Source organism: Ornithorhynchus anatinus, chromosome X1 (genome assembly GCF_004115215.2).
Source record: "Ornithorhynchus anatinus isolate Pmale09 chromosome X1, mOrnAna1.pri.v4, whole genome shotgun sequence".
Lineage (NCBI taxonomy): Eukaryota > Metazoa > Chordata > Mammalia > Monotremata > Ornithorhynchidae > Ornithorhynchus > Ornithorhynchus anatinus.
In genome coordinates, this window is record NC_041749.1 from 40,509,783 (window position 1) to 40,524,420 (window position 14,638).

General features: G+C 46.2%; 1 protein-coding gene across 1 annotated transcript in view; it reads right to left on the bottom strand.

Annotated features, from left to right (window-relative positions):
- Nucleotides 1–14,638, bottom strand: part of RAD50 (RAD50 double strand break repair protein) — a 70,221-nt gene that overhangs the window by 21,795 nt on the left and 33,788 nt on the right. The gene's annotated exons all lie outside the window — the stretch shown is intronic.

Sequence of the window (14,638 nt, forward strand, 5' to 3'; positions counted from 1 at the left end):
AGGAGCATGGTTTGAAGGTTATCCAGCGCCCTGGAGGGGTAGGTGCTTCTAATTCTTCATGGTCAAGAAGTTGTTCCATTGGAGTGGCAGAGCTGTGAAAAAGCTTGTTGGGTACTTTCCCCCATCACCAGCTTCCCGCTCACCCTGCCCGCCCCCTCATCTCATTCATTCATTCAACTGTATTTATTGAGCGCTTACCGTGTGCAGAGCACTGTACTGAGCGCATGGGAGAGTACAATATAACAATCAGACATCTTCTCTGCCCACAACGAGCTTACAGTCTAGAGGGGGAAACAGACGTTGATTTCCCTTCTCCTTCTGGGGAAAGGGCTGGGCCTTCAGGAGATCCAAGGCAGGCATTTTCTAGATAATCTTCAGTACTCACAATTTCACAAGATATTACGCCAAAGGAAGTGGGAATGGGATCAACTTTTTCCAGTACCTCCAGATTGTAATAAATTGCCTAGAGGCTGTAAAAACTCCCTGTGGGCAGGAAGCGTGTCTACCACCAGCTGTATTGTACTCTCCTAGCATATAGTACAGTGCTCTGCACACAGTAAGCACTTAATAAATAGCACTGATTGATTGAGACTCTAAGTGTGTTGTGGATGGGGAATCTGCCTATCAACTCTGTAGTGTTTGTATTCTCTCGGGTGTTTAGCACAGTGTTCTGTGCAAAGTAAGCACTCAATAAAAACCATTGATGATGTATTAGAACATTATTGCACTCTCCCAAGAGCTTAGTACAGTATTCTGCATAGAGTGAGCAATCAATAAATGTGACTGATTGGAGTCCATACCTACTTCTGGGTGGGGAATAAGGTTGAATCTGAGGGCAAATCTTGCTGTGGAGCTCTGGAAGGGGGCCTTGTAGGTGATGGGGGGTGGGGACAGGAGGCAGTTGCCCCATATTGTTTGGGGTAAGCAAGCTGTGCTTACTCTGAGCAGAGGTTTCCCCGTTAAAAGTGAGAGAGAGAGAGAGAGAGAGAGAGTGTATGTGTGATCATTTTCCTGGTTGCTCCCTGAAGGGAAGCACTAGGGAGCTTCAGGTTTATATATATATGTACATACACAAAGACATATGTATACGTGTGTGTATATGCATATATATGTGTGTGTGTGTGTGTATGTATAACAAATCAATCAATCCTATTTATTAAGCACTGATTGTACTAAGTGCTTGGGAGAGTTAAAGCAAAGACAGATTTATGCTTTTACATGCAGCATTTGGATATGATGAGATGGCATTTCACCTGGAATTTGGCTAATGACTACTGAGAAAGAAGAGGGCTAGCGTGAAAATCGGTTAAATCAGCTAGTTTTGGGTTGCAAGGATAACATCAGCTCCCAGATTGCACTGCTCGATCTTTCCCGTCTTATTGGGTGTCCCCCATTTTAGTCTCAACTGTATATATCTCAACTGTATATATTTTCGTTACCCTATTTATTTTGTTAATGAATTGTACATTGCCTTGATTCTATTTAGTTGCCATTGTTTTTACGAGATGTTCTTCCCCTTGACTCTATTTCTTGCCATTGTTCTCGTCTGTCCGTCTCCCCCGATTAGACTGTAAGCCCGTCAAACGGCAGGGACTGTCTCTATCTGTTGCCGACTTGTTCATCCCAAGCGCTTAGTACAGTGCTCTGCACATAGTAAGCGCTCAATAAATACTATTGAATGAATTATCCAAGAAATCCCTCTCTATGAAAAGTTTGGCAAATAATATACCCTCTGACTAGAAAGCTTTTTTTTTTTTTTTTTTTAAAGAGAGTTTGTTACCTTAATATTGAACTGGAAAATCCCATCTGGGGCTCTGCCAGTTCAGAAAGAGCCTCTGACCCGTTCTCGAATTTTCCTTCTGAAGTAGGAATAACGTGGATGTAGGGACTCCCTTGCCCAGGAGGAGCGGCTTGGTAGGGAAGCAGCGTGGCCTAGTGGAAGGAGCACGGGTCTGGAAGTCCAAGGACCTGGGATCTCATTCCGGCTCCACTTCTTGACTGCTGGGTGACTTTGGGCAAGTCACTTCGCTTCTCTGAGCCTCCGTTTCCTCATCGGTGAAATGGGAATTCAATCCCCATTCCCTTCCTATTTAGCCTGTGAGCCCCATGCGGGAAAGGGACGGTAACCAACTTGACTGTCTTGAATCAGCCTCAGTACTTAGTACAGGGCTTGGCTCAGAGTGAGTGCTTAACCAATATCACAATGATTAGTAATATTAATTGCTCCAGACGTACCACACCCTCTCACGCAGGACAAAGCTGACATTCCGGGACGGAGAGAAGGTGGCTAGCTCTCCTATGTGGTGGGGAAAACCAGGCTGTTTCAATACACACACTCACACACACACACACACAGAGCTCAGAGGACCCTCCACCCACTCACCCCTTCCCACCAAATTCCCCTAGCTTGACAGTTTCCAGCAGTGATGGAACAGTTTTTGTCCCTTAAATTGTACTTCAAAAGAAAAAAATAGATATATGTATGCACCTGTGGACATGATTTTTGGAACCCCTGGGAAAAAACCCTCAAGGTTCCCCAGTTTCAGCAAGGTTTATAAAGAAACACGCACATTTCATACTGGTCTATCAAAATGGAAAATTATTTTACCAATCTACCAAAAACTAAATGAAAGAGAGAGTCATAAGAGGTTCAGAGTGGGAGATTTAAATTCCAGGATCAGGATGATTGACACATACACAGAAAACTCAAGGTAAACTTCATTTTGCCCTTCCTGACCTCAAACACTGAAATCCTCACTCAGCCTCAAATATGCAGCTTAACCTCAAATACCTCTTGTTCTTAACAAAAAATTTCCATTTGTGTTAAAAAAACCCATTTTGTTCCTGTTTATTTTTTAACCAAAGGTTTCTACATAGAAAGAAGAAAAACAATTGTAAAAATGAAAGTGACGAGACTTTCATAATAAACTTAGAGCCTCTATAAAGCATCTATACAGCCCCTGTCATCCAAAGATCCTCACCTTTCTTTGGAAAATTGGCTTAAAGTCTTGTGTATGTGTATCATAGAAATAGAGAGAGAAAGATAAAAAAAAGAACACCAGACTAAAAAGGCTTATATGCAAAGAACCTGAAGCGCACTTAACTTCCATTGCAAGCTTCAATCTGATAAACTTAAAAATGGAACTTAGCATCATGCTACTTACTTCCGGAAAAATCATTTCATTATCTTCTGGTTCACCAGCAAAAAAGGAAAGAAATGACTCAACATATAAAACATTTCTAATAGATAAAGTATTACAAAATAGAGCTACAATCAATATGATTCTAAGTCAGTTTTACCATTATAAAGCAAAGTGGAAGTGGTAAAATGGAACTGGAAAAAAAACTGCCAAGTGACTAAAACCCATACTCTACTTATTATTGACAGGGATGCATTCTCTAGCTCAAAAAAATCTCCATTGTGTTTCTTCTACGTTGTACGCTTATCCTTAGAGACCAACTATCTACACCCATATGTGAAAGGCTGATTTTTTTTTTTTTTAAAGTCCTTCTTTAACCTGCCCCCTTCCAAAAACACACACACACACACAAAAACAAATCTGAGTCTCATCTTTGGGAAAGTATTGGAACGCCTATTTTTCAATAGCAGTTTTAACTGATAAAAATTCAAATCCGTGGGTCTTGATTGACAGAGCTCTTTGAAATGACAGCAAAGAAAACGGCATAGCACAAAGTTAAAGAAATGAAACACATAGGAAAGCCTAGGAATGCAAAGACAAAGCAATTAATCAAGAGTATCTGTTCATTCATTCATTCAATAGTATTTATTGAGAGCTTACTATGTGCAGAGCACTGTACTAAGCGCTTGGGATGAACAAGTCGGCAACAGATAGAGACAGTCCCTGCCGTTTGACGGGCTTACGGTCTAATCGGGGGAGACGGACAGACGAGAACAATGGCACTAAACAGCGTCAAGAGGAAGAACATCTCGTAAAAACAATGGCAACTAAATAGAATCAAGGCGATGTACAATTCATTAAAATAAATAGGGTAACGAAAATATATACAGTTGAGCGGACGAGTACAGTGCTGTGGGGATGGGAAGGGAGAGGTGGAGGAGCAGAGGGAAAAGGGGAAAATGAGGCTTTAGCTGCGGAGAGGTAAAGGGGGGATGGCAGAGGGAGTAGAGGGGGAAGAGGAGCTCAGTCTGGGAACGCCTCTTGGAGGAGGTGATTTTTAAGTAAGGTTTTGAAGAGGGAAAGAGAATCAGTTTGGCGGAGGTGAGGAGGGAGGGCGTTCCAGGACCGTGGGAGGACGTGACCCAGGGGTCAAAGGCGGGATAGGCGAGACCGAGGGACGGTGAGGAGGTGGGCGGCGGAGGAGCGGAGCGTGCGGGGTGGGCGGTAGAAAGGGAGAAGGGAGGAGAGGTAGGAAGGGGCAAGGTGATGGAGAGCCTCGAAGCCTAGAGTGAGGAGTTTTTGTTTGGAGCGGAGGTCGATAGGCAACCATTGGAGTTGTTTAAGAAGGGGAGTGACATGCCCAGATCGTTTCTGCAGGAAGATGAGCCGGGCAGCGGAGTGAAGAATAGACCAGAGCGGGGCGAGAGAGGAGGAAGGGAGGTCAGAGAGAAGGATGACACAGTAGTCTAGCCGGGATATAACGAGAGCCCGTAGCAGTAAGGTAGCCGTTTGGGTGGAGAGGAAAGGGCGGATCTTGGCGATATTGTAGAGGTGAAACCGGCAGGTCTCGGTAACGGATAGGATGTGTGGGGTGAACAAGAGGGACGAGTCAAGGATGACACCGAGATTGCGGGCCTGCGGGACGGGAAGGACGGTCGTGCCATCCACGGTGATAGAGAAGTCTGGGAGCGGACCGGGTTTGGGAGGGAAGATGAGGAGCTCAGTCTTGCTCATGTTGAGTTTTAGGTGGCGGGCCGACATCCAGGTGGAGACGTCCCGGAGGCGGGAGGAGACGCGAGCCTGAAGGGAGGGGGAGAGGACAGGGGCGGAGATGTAGATCTGCGTGTCATCTGCGTAGAGATGGTAGTCAAAGCTGTGAGAGCGGATGAGTTCACCGAGGGAGTGAGTGTAAATGGAGAACAGAAGAGGGCCAAGAACTGACCCTTGAGGAACTCCAACAGTTAAAGGATGGGAGGGGGAGGAGGCTCCAGCGTAGGAGACCGAGAATGATCGGCCAGAGAGGTAAGAGGAGAACCAGGAGAGGACAGAGTCCGTGAAGCCAAGGTGAGATAAGGTATGGAGGAGGAGGGGATGGTCGACAGTGTCAAAGGCAGCAGAGAGGTCAAGGAGGATCAGAATGGAGTAGGAGCCATTGGATTTGGCAAGAAGGAGGTCATGGGTGACCTTAGAGAGAGCAGTCTCGGTAGAGTGGAGGGGACAGAAGCCAGATTGGAGGGGGTCTAGGAGAGAATGGGAGTTAAGGAATTCTAGGCATCGATTGTAGACGACTCGTTCTAGGATTTTGGAAAGGAAGGGTAGTAGGGAGATAGGACGATAACTGGAGGGGGAAGTGGGGTCAAGAGTGGGTTTTTTTAGGATGGGGGAGACGTTGAGCACTTACTTTGTGTAGAGCACTGTACTCGGCACTTGGGAGACTACAAAGGAATTAGTGGCCATTATCCCTGCCCCTGAAGAGCTTTCATTCTAGTGAGGAAGGCAGACACAAATGATTTACATGTTGGAGGAAGAAGGAAAGTGGACACAGAAGTCAGTGAAAGTTTAATAGGGTATCATAGAGTAGTAGATAGGGCCTGGAAGTCAGAAAGTCATGGGTTCTAATTCCGGCTCCGCCACATGTCTGGGCAAGTCACTTAGCTTCTTTGGGCCTTAGCTACCTCATCTACAAAATGGGGATTAAGACTGTGAGTGTGTCCAACCTGATTAACTTGTATCTACCCCAGTGCTTAGAACTGTGCTTGGCACATAGTAAGCGCTTAACAAGTACCATAATTACTATTGTTATTATTATTAAAAATGTTACAAGTAGAAATGAACACCTAAGTATATAGTTGGCACAAAAGAGCTCAGGTGGTAATTGGGAGGGAAAAACTGGAGGAGAAATTAATCAGAGAAGGCTTCCAGGAGGAGAGGTTATTTCAGAAGGGCTTTGAAAACGGATAGGTCTGGGGTCTGCGGCTTCAAATGGGAGACAGGGCAAATGGGGGTGGAGGAGGATGAGAAAATAGGGAGTAGGTTAGCTGGAGAGGAAGGGCGTGTCAGTTGGGGTTTATTTAATCCAACAATCGATCGATTGATCGTTTACAGGGAAAAGCGTTGGGGTCACCCATCCAGAAACCCGATCCTGAGACTCTAGGAGTACGAGAGGAACCGATGCCAGTGGCTCGGGGAACGTCAGCCGCGCTGTCTCTCGTCCTTGCTGATCGAGTCCCGCCTGGAGCATGGAGTACCAAGAGGGCAGAGGTGGGAAGCGGTGCAGCTTATTGCCAAGTGTGGAGGTGGTCTTCCCCCCACGTCAAGCCAGTTACAGGTAAATTGGACTATGCTTCAAGTCTCCCGATTGCACACAGCTGTTCTGTGGCCGCTGGACCACTGGGCAGGATTGAGTGGATCAGCTGGGGGGACGAAGAGCTTTTGAAGTTTTTGTTTGAGAGGAATGGGTAATCTGTAGATTGTAAGCTCCTTGTGGGCAGGGATTGATCAAATCTGTTGTACTGTACTTATCTGAGTGCTTAGAACAGCGGCAGACACCCTGCGAGTGCTCAGTTAACACCACCGTTTGATTAAACCTTGAAAGGTCTTTGAGGAGAGTGGAGAAGGGTAGAGAACATTCTAGGCTGCTGAATAAAGTCAGGGTTGGAAAGGGAGAGACCAGAAGCAGGGAGGTCGGCGCAAAGGCTGGTGGAGTGGTCACATGTGGTTTTGACAAACAGCTGGACCAATGCAGGGGCTGTTCCAACACAGAGGGCGGGACGGAACCAGGAAAGGTGGCAGAAGAAAAACCCACAGACCCTAAGGATAGAGCACAGGTGGAGTTTGAAAGAGACAGAGGAGCAAAGGGACACAGGGAGGATAGTGGTGGTGTCAGCTCTGAAGGTTAGGTGGAGGAGAGGATTTGGGGTGGAAAATGAGAAATTCAGACAGCCTTATGGAGCTTGAGTAGCACGGGCTTGGCAGTCAGAAGAAACTGGGTTCTAATCCCAGTTCTGCCGCTTGTCTGCTGTGTGACCTTGGGCAAGCATTTAATTTCTCTGTGCCTTAGTTACCTCATCTGTAAAATGGGGATTAAGACTGCGAGCCCCATGTGGGTCAGAGACTGTGTCCAACCCGCTTTACTTGTATCCAGCCCAGGGCTTAGTACAGTGCCTGGAACACAATAAGCGCTTAATAAATACCATTGTTATTATTATGATTATTATTAGTGGATGTGAGGTGTCAGAGCTAGCACAGTAGATTGGGTAGTCTTCTAGAGAGATGTGGAAGACTGGTAGCTGAAGCCACGGGAGTGGATGTGCTCCCTGAGGTAGTGAGGTCAAGTGAGAAGAGGACACCCACATTTAGGCCGTGAGAGGTGGAGAAAGAGCCAGAGAAGGAGAGAGAGGAGCGGTAAGAGGAGAATCAGGAGAGAACTGTGTACGTAAAAACTTGGTTACACAGAGTTTCCAGGAAAAGGGAGAGGGCCAAAGTTTTCACGGCAACTGAGAGGATTAGGCTGGAGTAGAGTCTGTTGAATCTGGCACAGAGGAGGTCATTGGTGACTTTGGAGAGAACGGTCTCAGGGGAGTGAAGACGGAGGAAATTGGACTACAGAGAGTAAAGAAGGGAGGTTGGAAGCGAGGACCTCCTGTTTGAGGAGCTTGGACAGAGGAGTGGGAAAGAGGGCGATGGGGCAATACCCGGAGGTGCAGTGGGATCCAGACGGGTTGGTTGTTTTTTAGGCTAGAGGAGATGTGAAAACATGTTTGAAGGCAGAGGGGAAGCGAGCGGCTGAATATGGCAGCCAGGGAAGAGAAGAGTATGTGCTGGTACTTCACTCCTCATACAGCACTTTCAGTATACAAATCCAAGGTTTGACTTCTAGAAATAAGGCTTTCACATCTATCAGTCAGTGGTATTTATACAGAGCACTGTATTAAGTAGGAGCTGGAGGGAGAAGTATCTAGTTACAGAAGCATCGCCCAAGTCACTGGAAGAGATTCCATGATTGCCAGTACTGGCTTTAAAGTATTTGAGAAGAAAATCACTATGAAAAGAGCAGCAAAGCCAAAAGCTTGAAGTCCTTCAGTAAGGGTCCAGAGGCTTGAGTTTTGGCTCCCCATTTGCCACTGACTCATGGGCAAGTCACTGAATTTATTTTTATATCAGTTTCTCCAGTCTGGCTCACTGAGGTAACAGTGTCTGCCTACCAAACAGAAAAGGCTCATGTATGATGCATCAGGCATATCTGCTACTGAAAAGCACGTTGAATTCTCTGGATGAAAGTTCAGGTATGAATTGGGAGTGTTACTATCCATTCGAGATTATACTGTATAATCCGATGAAGGCCATATATGTCCAGATCAATCTCTTGCCACCCATCCCTGATCCTTTTGATTCATTTCTGATGGGAGGTATTTGTTTCTACATATGTAAAATAGAAATTGCAACGACAAGCTCTAGAATTCTGACACTTTTTTATGGTATTTGTTGAATGCTTACTATGTGCCATGCACTGTTTGAAGCGCTAGGGCAGATACAAGATTATTAGGTTGGACACCATTCCCTGTAGCTCATGAGGCTCACAGTCTTAATCCCCATTTAACAGATGAGGTAACTGAGGCCCAGAGATTATACACTTCAGATTAGACTGGTATTTCACAGTGCTATGTTGGGAGGGAGCCGGAGGGTGGGGGAGAAAAGTTGGTACTGAAGAACAAAATTGCCAGGGTAGCTCTGCACACCGTAAATATTCAAATACCACTGACTGTCTGAGGATTTTTTTTCCCTATATCTTTCTCCAGGCTCTCTTCCCCCAACCCTAACTCCTCCTTCCCCACCTCCAACTCAGTTCAAGCCAGGGAAGGTTTGTTTTGTATAGTATTTGTTAAGTTTTGATAGCTTTGATCTTCCTACTCTAGACTGTAAGCTCCTTGTGGTCAGGGAACCTGTCTGGCAACTCTACTGTTTCCTCCCAAGCACCTAGTACAGTGCTTGGCACACAGTAAGCACTCAATAAATCCTATCTGATCGACTGACGTTAGGGTTCAACGGCACCTGGAGGTGGAGGGGGAGGAGAGGAGGGGATTTTAGGGGTGGAAACTATTTCTGTTCTTTAAACCCACCTGCCTGGTGCCACCACATACCTGTTACGTTAGGGCAGGGAGGATGCGGGCAAGGGACTCTGATGCTATAGGGAGGGTCAGGATTTGAGAAAAGTGGCTCCTTCATTCTGGGAGTCCTGGGCAAATGCCTGTTTTTGCCTGCCTCTAAAATTGCCTTCGGGAAATGTCTCCATAAAGACCATCAGGGAGCACTCTGAGTGTGTCCAAGTAGTAGTAATGGAATTTACTGAGCACTCACTGAATGCAGTGCACTATACTAAGTGCTTGGAGAGACCACTCATTCGTTCCATCATATTTATTGAGGCTTACTGTATGCAGAGCACTGTACTAAGCGCTTGGGAGAGTACGATATAACAGTAAAAAGACCAGAGGCACAAGAGCTAAGCTCGGTGCCCCCAACGAGCTTAGGAGGGCCAACCAAGTGCAAGAGGCTGAAGCCATCAGAGGAGCTGGGGAGAGAAGAACAGCTCTCCTGGCTGGGACAGGAGATGGAAAGGGGCCTGCAGGGAAAGCAAGAGCCGGAAATCAGGGACAAATGATGGACAGAGGGGCAGAAGTGAGGGTGGGGAGAAGGAAAACAGGGGGACCTTCAGGGGAGATGAGTGGAATCGACGGACCCGGAAACATTTCCTAACGCCTCTCCATCACCCTTCCTCATCACCTCACTCTCTCCTCCACCTCCTCCACATGTCAGCCCCTTACCAGGGGAGGACGAGCAGCTAAATCCACCCAAGGTGCACCCACCTAAGTTTGCCCCTATTCCCAGGAAATGCTACCTAAAAAGGAACAGAAGGGAACGATAAGAAGCCAAACACAAGGACTATTTTAAAAGCTCTGTGCATTGGCATCCTGCAGCACGGAGTGATAGCGAGGTCCACGGGAGGAGCTGGAAAAGGAATAAAGGGGAGAAAAGGAGATGAGTTGGCAGCAGCAGGAAAGAGGAGGCAACGGGGGAGGCGAGACAGGCAGGGGCCTGAGAACTAGTCAGTCAGTCAATCGTATTTACTGAGTGCTGACTCTGTGCAGAGAGCTGTACTAAGCACTCGGGAGAGTAGAACATAACAATGAACTCATTCCTAGCCTACAACAAGTTTACAGGGGAAGCAGCGAGCTTAGTGGAAAGAGCCCGGGCTTGGGAGTCAGAGGTCGTAGTTTCTAATCCCCGCTCAGCCACCTGTCAGCTGTGTGACCTTGGGAAAGTCACTTCACTTCTCTATGCCTCAATTACCACATCTTTAAAATGGGGACTAAGACTGTGAGCCCCATGGGGGACAATCTGATTACCCTGTATCTACCTGTGTGCTTAGAACAGTGCTTGGCACAAACAAATACCGTTATTATAGCCTACAGGGGGAGAAAGACATTAATATAAATAAATTACAGATATGTGCAGAAGTGCTGTGGGACTGGGGGTGGGAGGGGGAAGTGAATTAAGGGAGCAAGTCAGGGAGATGCAGAAGGGAGTGGGAGAAGAGGAAAGGGAGGCTTAGTCAGGGCAGGCCTCTTGGAGAGCTGCCTTCATTGAGGCTTTGAAGAGGAAGAAGGTTGGGGTTGGCCTTTAAGGAGGGAGTTCATTTGTGGAATGTGCAGCCATTTTGTTCATCCCTTCCCCTTCATATCCAACAGACCACCCTTCTCCCCGCCTTCAAAGCCTTCCTAAAATCACATCTCCTCCAAGAGGCCTTCCCTGGACTAAGTCCTCTTTTCCACTACTTGCTCTCCCTTCTGAGTCACATATTTACTTTGAACTCTACCTTTTAAGCCCTTAATCCACCCCACTCAGCCCCAAATTAACTTCTGTACATATCCTTATACCCTGCCATTTCCCCTAGCAGTAATCTCTTTCTTTCTTTACTGGTATTTGTTTCGAGCTTACTATGGTCAAGCATTGTTCTAAAGCGACGGAGTTAATATAAGTTAACTTTACCCTGTCCCCCCTCTAGACTGTAAGCTCTTTTTGGGCAGGGATCGTTGTCGCACTATGTCTTCTGTATTTTCCCGGGATCTTCAAACAGTGCTCTGCCCACGGTAAGAACTCAATAAATACCACTGATCAATTGATTCATTAAGTTGGAACAAAGAATTGAAATTCAGCTCTTGAACTTGTGTCAATCTTGATGATCTTGTATGACTTCAGTGCTTAGTACAGTGCTTGGCACCTAGTAGGGGCTTAAGAAATACCACAATTATCAGCTCACCATCTTAATCCTCATTTTACAAATGAGATAACTGACTTGCCCAAGGGCATGCAGCAGACAAGTGACAGAGCCAGAATTAGAACCCAGGTCCTCCCAGGCCCATGCTCTTTCCACTGGGCCACGTTGCTTCTCTATGATTATTATTATTAATATTACTACTATTACATCATCCTGACTTGGCTGGAGGAGAAACAAGACTATGTTCCCCTAGGCTGTGGCTACTCACTCTTCTAAACGGGCAAATGTCTCAAGTGGCAGAGTTCAAGAGAAAAAGGTTGCATACGCTCAATAACCACGATCTCAAGCTAGCCGCTCCTTGAGCCTCTCCAGGTTCTCAGTTCTTTTGTGCTCCTTGGATCTCCCGGGGGCACAGGGGCATTGCTAAATGTCTCTGTGCCAGGCTCAGTAGGGGAGAAACTATTCCCTTTCACCTATAAGAAGTGCAAAGTGACATCTGGGCCAGAGCATAACGCTTTGGGGCTCTATCTTTCCCCAAGGGGTGACAACGAGAAGCAGCGTGGCACAGTGGAAAGAGCACGGGCTTTGGAGTCAGGGCTCATGAGTTCAAATCCCAGCTCTGCCACTTGTCAGCTGTGTAACTGTGGGCAAGTCACTTAACTTCTCTGTGCCTCAGTTCCCTCATCTGTAAAATGGGGATTAAGACTGTGAGCCCCACGTGGGACAAGCTGATTCCCCTGTGTCTACCCCAGTGCTTGGAACAGTGCTCTGCACATAGTAAGCGCTTAACAAATACCAACATTATTAACTTTATGACAACTTTATCCCTCCATACCCAGAAGGCTAATTGCTAACTGAAATTCCTCTCAAGGGCCTGACCCATATTGCTGCTTGTTTCTTCCACGTTTTATTTTCACTTTTTTATGGTACCTGTTAAGCGCTTACTATGGACAAGGTGCTTTAACTAAGCGCTGGGGGTCGATTCAAGATAACTGGGTTAGACACAGTCCCTGTCTCACATAGGGCTCGCCATTTTATTCTCCATTTAACAGATGAGGCAACTGAGGCAAAGAGAAGTGAAGTGATTTGCTCAAGGCCACCCAGCAGACAACTGAGAGAGCTGGGATTAGAACCCAGGTCCTCTGACTCCCAGACCCAGGCTCTTTCCACTAGGCCACGCTGTTTCTCAAGTTTCTACGCTAAATGCATATGGGTGCCTTTCCTTCAGGGTCCCTTCCAATGAGTAAAAGGCCTGTGACAAAAGTACCTCAATTGGCAAAAGAGATATAATACTAGGCTGAAGAAGTCTGAGATGATTCATTGGTCGGTTTTGTGCTTCTCTGGAAGTAGAAGGAAGGAAATCAACATTCTTTTCTACTTGTCTGGTCTCAGTTTGATTTAGCTAAACGATTAAGCTAATGGCTATTTCCAAAACTGCATCTGAGTTAAGTAGTCAGAAACGAGCAAACATTAACCTGTGACACAGGCTGAACTCGAGTAGGAACATTTAAAAGCATCTCATTTCCATTGACTCTCGAAAGTTTGGCAGAGAGTATTTAATATTTCACCCTCCCAAAGCGTTGTTTTCAATATTTGGGTGGGTAGGCTACTTACTCCTCCCTAATAGCAATGGAAGTTATGTATGACAAGAGGAAATAACACTCTCAAAGTACTACCTACTGAGTAACATATTCCAAAGTCACTCTTGGGCCATGAACTCACAGAACAAAGAAAACGAACATTAAATAATGGATTTACAGTTTCCAGTTTTACACATTTACAGTTATAAGCCTTTGACCATTAGAGGTGACATATATTCTCAGTGATTTTTGTAGTTGATTACCAATAACAGATGCTAATCTGTTTTTCTTGAAAATGGAAGGCTTATTTCCTGTGTTACCTTAAATAGGCAGGCAGATGCTATAAACTCTACTAAAAGCATTCTTATTTCTAAAAGGGAAAACAGTGGGGAATTTTTGGACTTTGCATTTCCTCTTAAGTGAGGAGACAAGTAGGCATTTTGATATTTAACCCCAAACCGGGTAAGTTCCCTAGGAAGGGAGAGCAGTGAGAAAGCCCGATGCCCTACGTGCGAGGAAGCTTCATAGACAGCATCATTTTTGATAAAATATTTACTAGACTGATGTAATGGGTAGGTGCATTTCAGTGAAATGCAACATATACAAATAGACTGAGTCTTCTTTTGAATAGTTCCTTCATCCTTCAATTTCCTGTTTCCTCACCATCATTCTCCCTTTCCTATGGCCACTCGACCAAATTTTTCTCATTCTGAACCCTGTCCCTCTGAAACTCCTAAAATTGCGAGAAGCAGCATGGTGTAGTGGCAAGAGCCCAGGCTCGGGAGTCAGAGGACATGGGTTCTAATCCCAGCTCCACCACTTGTCTATGTGACCTTGGGCAAGTCACTTCACTTCTCTGGGCCTCAGTTACCTCATTTGCAAAATGGGGATTAAGACTGTGAGCCCCACGTGGGACAACCTGATTACCTTCTATCTACCCCAGTGCTTAGAACAGTACTTAACACACAGTAAGCGCATATCAAATGCTATAATGATTATTATTATTATGAAAGCAATGCCCCAAACCCCACCGGCCGGCCTCTCCAGCTAGGGTGCACTCTTTTGTCCGATTCCACCTGGCTGAAAAGGTGAAGATGAGGAGGAGGTGCTGAGCAATGCCTCGCTCTGTCTGGCTTTCTGATTGTCTCTGGCCCGGGGATTGGGGATTCAGGCAAAGCGGGGGTGTGAGGAGCTGCTTTGGCGTGGCTCAGTGGAAACAGCAGGCCTTGGGAGTCAGAGGGCATGGGTTCTAATCCCACTTGTCTGCTATGTGACCTTGGGCAAGTCACTTAATTTATCTGTGCCTTAGTTACCTCATCTGTAAAATGGGGATTATAAGACTGTGAGCCCCACGTGGGACAAATCGATTACCTTGTATCTACCCCAGTGCTTAGAACGGTGCTTGGCACACAGTAAGCGCTTAACAGATACCAACATTATTATTATTATTTTTATTACTGTGGCTTCCACTCACTCTGGGACTACCTGAGCTAGGCCAATCGGCCCTGAACGAGGAACAGGAATTTCCCGGCGTGCTCTCCCAAATGGAGACCCTTAATTACAGGGTGGGGATGGGGCAGGGACAGGGACTCCAGCACAAATTCAATGGTCATTTGGCACTGCACACTCCCCTTCTTGTCCAA